We start from the raw sequence: 11,588 nt of genomic DNA, 5'->3' as shown, positions 1-11,588 counted from the left end.
GAAGCAGTTTTAGCAGTATGCTCCAGAAACAGCCTTATCAGTCATGGACGTTTACATATGGTTTAGATTTAATGTATGTGCTAGCTTTAAAATGCTAGCTTTAAAATATATTCTCTTTATTGGTTGATGGTTCAGCAAGCCTTCTACTGTATACTTAAAGCTAAGGCATTCCTCTCATAAATTAAAGTAAATCTTTAATCCAATTTTCTGTTGATGGGCAGGGCTGGCTTCCTTCCCTGTTGTTTGACCTGAGACCAAACTATGGTGGAGGTAATGAAGACAATGGCGACTTCCTTCAAAAGGGCCTGGGCACGCACTGCCGAACTCAGTGCCCCTGACACTGCACCAGGCCACTGCCGACCCACGCCTCTGCTGGAGACTCTTGAACACTCACAGGCAAGACTCCTGGGTCAGTCTCTTGTGGGGTTACTGATGCTTTCTCCTGGGTCCTGGTGCACACAAGGTTTTGTTTGTGCCATCTAAGAGTCTGTTTCCCCAGTCCTGTGTAAGTTCTGGCAGCTCTATGGTGGGGTTAATAACAACCTTCTCCAAGAGGGCTTATGACACAACCAGGTCTCCTGCACCCAGAGCCCCTGATCCTGAAGCAGGCCACTGCTGACCCATACCTCTGCAGGAGACACTCAAACACTCAAAGGCAGGTCTGGCTTAGTCTCTGTGGGGTCTCCTGGTACACAAAAGATTTTGTTTGAGTCCTCCAAGCATCTCTGGAAGGTATGGGGTTTGATTCTAAATGCTATTTCACATCTCCTACCATCTTGCTGGGGATTCTCCTCTGCCCTTGGACTTGGGGTGTCTCTCAATGGTGGGATCCAGCATTCTCCTGTCAGTGGTTGTTCAGCAGCAAGTTGTAACTTTGGAGTTCTCATAAGAGAAGATGTGTGCACATCCTTCTACTCTGCCATCTTGGCAAGAACATCTTGCAATAGAACAAGACCCAGTTTCCCCCACAGTCAGACTCTCCCATCAGGAAGCTTCCATAAGCCTCTTAACATTATTGCTCAGAGGGCAGACTGAATGAAAACCACAGTCACAGAAAACTAATCAAACTGATCACATGAACCACAGCCTTGTTTAACTCAATAAAATTATGAGCCATGCCGTTTAGGGCCACCCAGGATGAACAGGTCATGGTGGAGAGTTCTGACAAAATGTGGTCTACTGAAGAAGGTAATGGCAAATCACTTGAGTATTCTTGAATTGAGAACCACATGAACAGTATGAAAGGGCAAAAATATGACACTGAAAGATGAACTGCCCAGGTTGGTAGGTGCCCAATATGCTACTGGAGATCAGTGGAGAAATAATTCCATAAAGAATGAAGAGACAGAGGCCCCCCCCCCCCAAAATAAATAATAATTCAACACCCAGTTGTGGATGTGACTGGTGATGGAGTTAAAGTTCGATCAATAAAGTAAAGAACAATATAACACAGGAATCTGGAATGTTAGGTCCATGAACCCAGGCAAATTGGAAGTGGTCAAACAGGAGATGGTGAGAGTGAATATTGACATTTTAGGAATCAGTGAACTAAAATGGACAGGAATCGGAGAATTTAACTAAGATGACCATATATCTACTACTGTGAACAAGACTCACTTAGAAGAAATGGAGTAGCCATCATAGTCAACAAAAAAGTCCAAAATGAAGTACTTGGCTACAATCTCAAAAATGACAGAATGATCCCTGTTTGTTTCCAAGGCAAACCATTCAATATCACAGTAATCCAATTCTATGCCCTAACCATTAATACTGAAGAAGCTGAAGTTGAATGGTTCTCTGAAGACCTACAAGACCTTCTAGAACTAACACCCAAAATAGATGTCCTTTTCATTATAGGGTACTGGATGCAAAAGTAGGAAGTCAGAGGATACCCTGGAGTCACAGGCAAATTTAGCCTTGGAGTACAAAATGAAGCAGGTCAAAGGCTAACAGTTTTGTCAAGAGAACGCACTGCTTATAGCAAACACCCTCTTCCAACAACACAAGAAGACTCTACACATGGACATCACCAGTTGGTCAATACCGAAAACAGATTGATTAAGTTTTTTGTAACTGAAGCTCTATACGGTCAGCACAAATAAGACTGGGAGCTGACAGTGGCTGAGATTATGAACTCCTTATTGCAAAATTCAGACTACGATTGAAGAGTGTAAGGAAAACCACGACACCATTCAGGTTTGACCTAAATCAAACCTCTTAACGATTATACAATGGAAGTGACAAATAGATTCAAGGGATTAGATCTGAAGAACTATGGATGGAGATTCATGACATTGTACAGGAGGCAGTGATTTCATCCCCATGAAAAAGAAATTTTAAAAGGCCAAATGGTTGTTTGATGAGGCCTTACAAATGGCTGAGAAAAGAAGAGAAGCTAAAGGCAAAGGAGAAAAGGAAAGATATACCCATTTGAATGCAGAGTTCCAAAGAATAGCAAGGAGAGATCAGAAAGCCTCCTCAGTTAGCAATGCAAAGGAACAGTGGAAAACAATAGAATGGGAAAGGCTAGAGATCTCTTCAAGAAAATTAGAGATACCAAGGGGACATTTCATGCAAAGATGGGCACAATAAAAGACAGAAGTGGTATGGACCTAATAGAAGGATAAGACATTAAGAAGAGGTAGCAAGGATGCACAGAAAAGATCTTCATGACCCAGATAAGCATGATGTGATCACTCACCTAGAACCAGACATCCTGGAATGCAAAGTCAAGTGGGCCTTAAAAGCATCACTGTGAACAAAGCTAGTGGAGGTGATGGAATTCCAGTTGAGCTATTTCAAATCCTAAAAGATGATTCTGTGAAGGTGTTGTTCTCAATGTGCCAGCAAATTTGGAAAACTCAGCAGTGGCAACAGGACTGGAAAAGGTCAGTTTTCATTCCAATGCCAAAGAATGTTCAAACTACCACACAATTGCACTTATCTCACACGCTAGCAAGGTAATGCTCAAAATTCTCCAAGCCAGGCTTCAATGGGATATGAACCATGAACTTCCAGATGTTCAAGCTGGAAAAGACAGAGGAACCAGAGATCAAATTGCCAACATCTGTTAGATCACTGACAAAGCAAGAGAGTTACAGAAAAACATCTACTTCTGCTTTATTGACTATGCCAAAGCCTTTGACTGTGTGGATCACAACAAATTGTGGAAATTTCTTGAAGAGATGGGAATACCAGACCGCCTGACCTACCTCTTGAGAAATCTGTATGCAGGTCAAGAAGCAATAGTTAAAACTAGACATGAAACAACAGACTGGTTCCAAATTGGGGAAGGAGTATGTCAAGGCTGTATACTGTCACCCTGCTTATTTAACTTATATGCTGAGTACATCATGCAAAATTCCATGGAAGAAGCACAAGCTGAAATCAAGATTGCTGGGAGAAATATCAATAACCTCAGATATGCAGATGACACCATCCTTATGGCAGAAAGCAAAGAAGAATTAAAGAGCCACTTGATGAAAGTGAAAGAGGAGAGTGAAAGAGCTTGCTTAAAACTCAGCATTCAGAAAACTAAGATCATGGCATCCGGTCCCATCACTTTGTGGCAAATAGACAGGGAAACAGTGGAAACAGTGAGAGACTTTGTTTTTTGGGGCCCCCAAATCACTGAAGATTGTGACTGCAGCTATGAAATTAAAAGACACTTACTCCTTGGAAGAAAAGTTATGACCAAACTATACAGCATATTAAAAAGCAGAGACATTACTTTGCCAACAAAGTTCCATCTAGTCAAGGCAATGATTTTTCCATTAGTCATGTACGGATATGAGAGTTGGACTATAAAGAAAGCTTAGGGCCAAAGAATTGATGCTTTTGAACTGTGGTGTTGTAGAAGACTCTTGAGAGTCCCTGGACTGCAAGGAGATCCAATCGGTCCATTCTAAAGGAGATAAGTCCTGATTATACATTGGAAGGACTGATGCTAAAGCTGAAACTCTAATACTTTGGCCACCTGAAGCAAAGAACTGACTCACTGGAAAAGACCCCGTTGCTGGGAAAGATTGAAAGTGGGAGAAGAAGTGGATAACAGAGGATGATGGTTGGATGGCATCACAGACTCGATCGACATGAGTTTGATCAAGCTCTGGCAGTTGGTGATGGACAGGGAAGCCTGGCTTGCTTGTGGTCCATGGGGTCACAAAGAGTCAGACACAACTGAGTGACTGAACTGAACTGAACTTATACATATATATGTATATAATTCTAAGCCAGTTAATTTATTTCTTTGCTAACCTCCTTTAATGGTTTCCCATCAAAATCATGCAAAAACTCAAAAGGCCATATGTGATCTGAATCTAATCAAATTCTCCCTCACCTTCCCCTTATTCTACTCCAGCCATACTGACCTCTTTATAGTTCCTTGAATTATGTTGAGCATGCTCCAAACTCCAGATCTTTGCATCTCCTGTCCCCTCAGCTTGAAAACTTCTTCTTCCTGTTCAACCTATGGCTCAATTTCTCACTTGCTATAGGCTTCCTCTAATCATATGTCAAATCCTCATGGGACTTTTCCCTGACCTTCCTATATAAAGTGTCATAGTAATGCCCTGTCAGCTCCATGTTCCCTGTATATCTTACCCTGCTTTATTTTTCTCCATGGTACTTATCATTGAGCCATTACATACTAACTTATCCTGGATTTTATTTTGCCCCTCCATATTCACTGTCTTCTTTCCATACCCATTCTGTTCCATGGGAGGCTCACCGATGTGAACTGCCTCACACAGGCACTCTGGCCCCTGGCCTTCTAGATTCTAGTTAGATTCAACAATGGTGGGCAGTGGCAGAAACTGCACCATGGGAGCAGGGCAAGTTTGGAGGGTTAGTTCCTGTCTCTCTTCCTGCTTTTCTCTGTTTTGGAGTGCCTGTTTCTTCTCCCATGGTTACAGTTACAACAGGGAATGGCCTGCCACTGCTACAGCTCTCTCTAATTGGGTCATGTGACTGCTGCCTTCTCCTAATCCTTGAGACCTAGAAAGGAAGCAGCTCTACTATTGTTACCCCAGGGTACTTCACCTCCTCCTTAATCTTAGCACCTTTATAATCAGTCACTTCATTTAACTCTGTCCAATCTAATTACTCTCCTCAACTGAATTATCTGTTTCCTATGGGCACCTCAACTTACTGGAATCAGTTGCAGTATTTGCATTACTACTTTACACTATTTTTTTTTCATTAAATTATATAATATCTTTCATATTGCTATTAAATGAAAGGTTGTTAATTTTATCCTGATAACATGATTTTGGATTGTGTCACATAGTTTGTGGATTAAGTCAGTTGCCATAGCAGTTAAATATCCATAGAGGAATGCCTTCAGTTCAGTTCAGTCATTCAGTCATGTCTGACTCTTTGCGACCCATGACTACTGGAAAAACCATAGCTTTGATTAGATGGACCTCTGTTGGCAAAGTTGTGTCTCTGCTTTTAAATACGCTGTCTAGGTTGGCCGTAGCTTTTCTTCCAAGGAGCAAGCATCTTTTAATTTCATGGCTGCAGTCGCCATCTGCACTGATTTTGGAGCCCAAAACAAAGTCTCTCACTGTTTCCATTGTTCATCCATCTATCTGCCATGAAGTGATGGAACCGGATGCCATGATCTCGGTTTTCTGAATGTTGAGTTTTAAGCCAGGTTTTTCACTCTCCTCTTTCACTTCCATCAAGAGGCTCTTTAGGTCTTTTTAGCTTTCTGCCATAAGGATGGTGTCATCTGCATATCTGAGGTTATTGATATTTCTCCCGGTCATCTTGACTCCAGCTTGTGCTTCATTCAGCCCAGTATTTTCCATGATTTACTCTGCATATCTGTTATTGACTATGCCAAAGATTTGACTGTGTAGATTACAATAAACTGTGGAAAATTCTGAAAGACATGGGAATACCAGACCACCTGACCTGCCTCTTGAGAAACCTGTATGCAGGTCAGGAAGCAACAGTTAGAACTGAACATGGAACAACAGACTGGTTCTAAATAGGAAAAAGAGTATGTCAAGGCTGTGTATTGTCACTTTGCTTATTTAACTTATATGCAGAGTACATAATGAGAAATACTGGGCTGGAGGAAGCACAAGCTGGAATCAAGATTGCTGGGAGAAATATCAATTACCTCAGATATGCAGATGACACCACCCTTATGGTAGAAAGTGAAGAAGAACTAAAGAGCCTCTTGATGAAAGTGAAAGAGGAGAGTGAAAAAGTTGGCTTAAAGCTCAACATTCAGAAAATGAAGATCATGGCATCTGGTCCCATCACTTCATGGCAAATAGATGGGGAAACAGTGGAAACAGTGGCTGACTTTATTTTGGGGGACTCCAAAATCATTGCAGATGGTGATTGCAGCCATGGAATTAAAAGACACTTACTCCTTGGAATAAAAGTTATGACCAACCTAGATAGCATATTAAAAAGCAGAGACATTACTTTGCCAACAAAGGTCAGTCTAGTCAAGGCTATGATTTTTCCAGTGGTCATGTATGGATGTGAGAGTTGGACTGTGAAGAAGGCTGAGTGCTGAAGAATTGATGCTTTTGGACTGTGGTGTTGGAGAAGACTCTTGAGAGTCCCTTGGATTGCAAGGAGATCGAACCAGTTCATCCTAAAGGAGATCAGTCCTGGGTGTTCATTGGAAGGACTGATTTTGCAGCTGAAACTCTAATACTTTGGCCACCTGATGTGAAGAGCTGACTCATTTGAAAAGACCCTGATGCTGGGAAATATTGCAGGCAGGAGGAGAAGGGGATGACAGAGGACGAGATGGTTGGATGGCATCACCTACTCAATGGACATGGGTTTGGGTCGACTCCGGGAGTTGGTGATGGACAGTGAGGCCTGGTGTCCTGCAGTTCATGGGGTTGCAAAGAATCAGACACGACTTAGTGACTGAACTGAACTGAACTCTGCATATAAGTTAAATATACAGGGTGACAGTATACAGCCTTGATGTACTCCTTACCTGATTTGGAACCAGTCTGTTCTTCCATGTCCAGTTCTAACTGTTGCTTCTTGACCTGCATACAGATTTCTCAGGAGTCAGGTCAGGTGGTCTGGTATTCCCATCTCTTCAAGAATTTTCCACAATTTATTGTGATTCACTCAGTCAAAGGCTTCAGTGTAGTCAATAAAGCAGAAGCAGATATTTTTCTGGAACTCTCTTGCTTTGTCAATGATCCAACAGTTGTTGGCAATTTGGTCTCTGGTTCCTCTGTCTTTTCTAAATCCAGCTTGAACATCTGGAAGTTCACGGTTCACGCACTGTTGAAGCCTGGCTTGGAGAAATTTTAGCATTACTTTACTAGCGTGTGAGATGAGTGCAATTGTGCAGTAGTTTGAGCATTCTTTGGCATTTTCTTTCTTTATGATTGGAATGAAAACTGACCTGTTCCAGTCCTGTGGCCACTGCTAGTTTTCCAAATTTGCGGGCACATTTAGAACAACACCTTCACAGCATCATCTTTTAAGATTTGAAATAGCTCAACTGGAATTCCATCACCTCCACTAGCTTTGTTCACAGCAATGCTTTTAAGGCCAACTTTACTTTGCATTCCAGGATGTCTGGCTCTAGGTGAGTGATCGCACCATTATGGTTATCTGGGTCATGAGGATCTTTTTTGTATAGTTCTTCTGTGTATTCTTGCCACCTCTTGCTCATATCTTCTGCTTCTGTTAGGTCCATACCACTTCTGTCTTATTGTGCCCATCTTTGCATGAAGTGGTGTCTTGGTATCTCTAATTTTCTTGAAGAGATCTCTTGTCTTTCCCATTCTATTGTTTCACTCTATTTCCTCACATTGCTCACTGAGGAAGGCTTTCTGATCTCTCCTTGCTATTCTTTGGAACTCTGCATTCCAATGGGTATATCTTTCCTTTTCTTCTTGCCTTTGGCTTCTCTTGTTTTCTCAGCTATTTGTACAGCTTCCTCAGACAGCCTATATGTATATATATTATATATATAATATATATTATATATATATATAAATATACCTTATATTTATAAGGTATATTTATATATGCTGAACATGTACTGAAAAGGGGCAAGAGTAGATACAGGAAGACCATTTAGAAATCCATGGCAATGTTCCAGGACAGACATGATGGTAGCTTGGACCACATGGCAATTGAAGAGGTAGGAGAAATAAGTGGATTCTTGCATATTATGAAGTTAAAGAAGATAGTATTTTCTGATGATTTTGAAAGGAATTATGAGAGAAAAAGAAGACTTTAAAATGACTTCAAGGCTTTTGACACAAACAGCTAGAATGATGAGACTGCCATTTACTGGAATCAAGAATACTGGGGAAAGAAAAGTTTTGAGATACATAAAACACTCAAATGACCAGAGTACCACCTTTACAAATACCTCAACAACAGTTCAATTGATGAAACTCTTGTTAAAGTTAAGGCATGATTAGACACCTTTTAAGAATCAGACAGTTTAGTTCTTATCTCAACCTGATTCATTGTCCTTTGAATTTATCATGCTGTTCTTCAGCGACCTACCCTATCCATTCACATTTAACTTTATCCTTTTTTCTTTACTTGGACCCCTACTTCTGAGATTCTACCAAGCTTTCAAAGTCCAGCTCAGTTCCCATTGAATCCATGGAAATTCCTGACTATATCATTTGACATTCAGCCAAATGAGATAAAAGAAAGGTTTATAAATTTTAAGTGCTTATAATATTCCTTTTCCAAGAGTGAATATGTCTATTTTTTGGATTAGGACCATGGGTTTCCTTTGGAGGTCAGATATTAAATAACTGGCAGAGCAAAACACAAAACTGTGGAATCCAGAGAAGTTATACTGCTTCATATAATAAAGAGTAGAGATGGAGGAGGTGGAAACAGTAGAGAGTATAAATGGGAGTGGGAAAGTTTTGTTTTTTTCCAGGGGAGAGAATAGAATGAGGTGGAGAGAGGAAATGGAATAGCCATTATGTTTGTGAGAGTGACAGAGACTGAGAGAATAGGAAAAGAACATTCTTTTAAAATGCTGATGTTTAAGAATGTACTCCCATCTGCTTTTTTTTTTTTTAGTTGAAGATACTTAGTAAAGACTGAATTAGTTCCATTTATCTTAATTCTGACACTATCTACCTGGAGAATAGCAACAGATCCCATCCCATAGGTTAAGGACTCAGCCTCACAAGACTGCCCCCTACCTTTCAGATTTGTTGTTCAGTCACTAAATTGTGTCCACCTCTTTGCAATTCCATGGACTGTAGGACACCAGGTTTCTCTGTCCTCCAGTATCTTCCAGAGTTTGCTGAAATTCATGTCTGTTGTGTCAGTGATGCTCTCTAACCAGCTCATCTTCAGCTGCCCCCTTCTCCTTTTGCTTTCAATCTTTCCCAGCATCAGGGTCTTTTCTAATGAGTCAGCTCTTCACATCCAGTGGCAAAAATATTGGAGCTTCATCACCAGTCTTTCCAATGAATATTCAGGGTTGATTTCCCTTAGGATCGACTGGTTTGATCTCCTTGCAATCCAAGGGACTCTCAAGAGTCTTCTTCAGCACCACAATTCAAAAGCATCAATTCTTCAGCACTCAGCCTTCTTTATGGCCCAACTCTCATATTTGTACGTGACTACTGGAACAAACACAGCTTTGACTATACAGACTTTTGTTGGCAAAGTGATATCTCTGCTTTTTATTACTAATACACTGTATATGTTTGTCATAGCTTTTCTTCCAAGGAGCAAGTTTTAATTTCATGACTGAAGTCACTATTTGCAGTGATTTTGGAGCTCAAGAAAATAAAATCTGTCCCTGCTTCCACTTTTTCCCCTTTGCCACGAAGTGATAGGACCAGATCCATGATCTTAGTTTTTTAGATGTTGAGTTTCAAGCTAGCTTTTTCACTCTCCTCTCTCACCATCATCAAGAGGCTCTTTAGTTCCTCTTCACTTTATGCCATTAGAGTGGTATTATCTGCATGCAGATGATACCTTTCAGATACCAGTCACAAATCAAAATTGTTACCTGTACTTCTGACTGACTGGCTATAATTTAGAAGTTCCTACGATGCCCTCCAGAGGTTCAACTAATTTGCTGGAGTGGCTCACAATGCTCAGAGAAACATTTAACTTCCTTCATTACCAGTTTATTATAAAAAGATATAACTCAGGAAACCCAGATGGAAGAGGTACATAAGACCGGGTATGAGGAAAGGTCTTGGAGCTTCCATGCTCTCTCTGAGACTGCCATTCTCCCCAAATCTCCTCATGTTCACCATCCCAGAAGTCCTTTGAGTTTTTATGGAGGCTTCATTAAGTAAACATGATTGCTTAAATCACTTACTATGGGAAATTGGTTCAACCTCCAACCCATCTCCCTACCCCAGAGGTCAAAGGGTGGGACTAAAAATTCCAACTCATTAATCACATGGTTGGTTCTCTTGGCATTGAGCCCCCATCCTTGGGTGTGATCCAAAACATCACCTCACCAACATAACAAAAGACACCTTTACGGCTCTCATCACAGGAAATTCCGAATTTTTTGGAGCTCTATGCCAGAAATGGGGATGAAGACTAAAAATGTATCTCTTGTTATAAACCACATTACTACAGTTGCCTCTCTTTTCATTGCCTTTCTTTACCTCTTCTGGTTCCACCTTAACAAAGAACATGTTTCTTCAAGGGGCAAGTAAGGATGACACTGATTCCACACTCCTCCTGAATAATATGTACAAATGACCCTTGAACAACACAATTTGAACTGTGTAGGTTCACTTATATACAGATTTTTTTTCCTATAAATATATTCTATATGATCTAAGGTTAACTGAATCCTTTCTTGAATGTAAAACCACAGAAAACAGAACAGACTGTAAAGTTACATGTAGATTTTTGACTCCCTGGGGGTCGATTCTCCTAACCTGCATGTTGTTCAAGGATCAGCTTTACTTCTTAACATTAAAGTATCATATCTTCCATTCTACTTTCTGTTCTCCACTGGTCATGGTAAGACTTAGAGGAAATCCAAAGCATTTCCACCTGACAAAAGATTTGGATGGCTTACTTTAAATCATTCCACTTGATTTCCTCACTGGAGGGAAACAAATAATATGCAAAAGATCAAATAATAACCCCAGCTATCATTTAAGAGCTATCATTAAGAGCATACCCTATGTCCAGTATCATGTAAATGCTTTACATGCATAATATCTCACTTAATTCTTTCCTCTAGCAAATGAAGTAGGCAATATTAGAAGAGAAATAGACAGGGATATCCAAGGGAAAATAACCTATTTAATATCACAATAAACACTTAGGAATAGGCTGTTGTTGCTTTACACCCATGACCTACAACTAGCAGACAGACAGACACAATCAAGGCAGAAGAGTCAGGTGAAAGGCGTATAAACCTTCACGATAATGGTAAGAGTATATGTCACACTTTGAAGAATCTTCTCTCTGTGGGAGTGAAATTTTTGGCAATTTTTATAATATCATCAAGAGTTGAAGACCTGAAAAGTCAATATCTCCAACTGGGAGACTACTGCCTCATCTCTGACTTCATGTAATATCCATAATTTTCTATTCTCTTTTCCATAAAGAGGCTTTTC

This window comes from Bos indicus x Bos taurus, chromosome 7 (genome assembly GCF_003369695.1).
Source record: "Bos indicus x Bos taurus breed Angus x Brahman F1 hybrid chromosome 7, Bos_hybrid_MaternalHap_v2.0, whole genome shotgun sequence".
In the NCBI taxonomy this organism is placed as follows: Eukaryota; Metazoa; Chordata; class Mammalia; order Artiodactyla; family Bovidae; genus Bos; species Bos indicus x Bos taurus.
The sequence above is the reverse complement of the archived record's forward strand: the minus strand, read 5'-3'. Positions refer to the sequence as shown.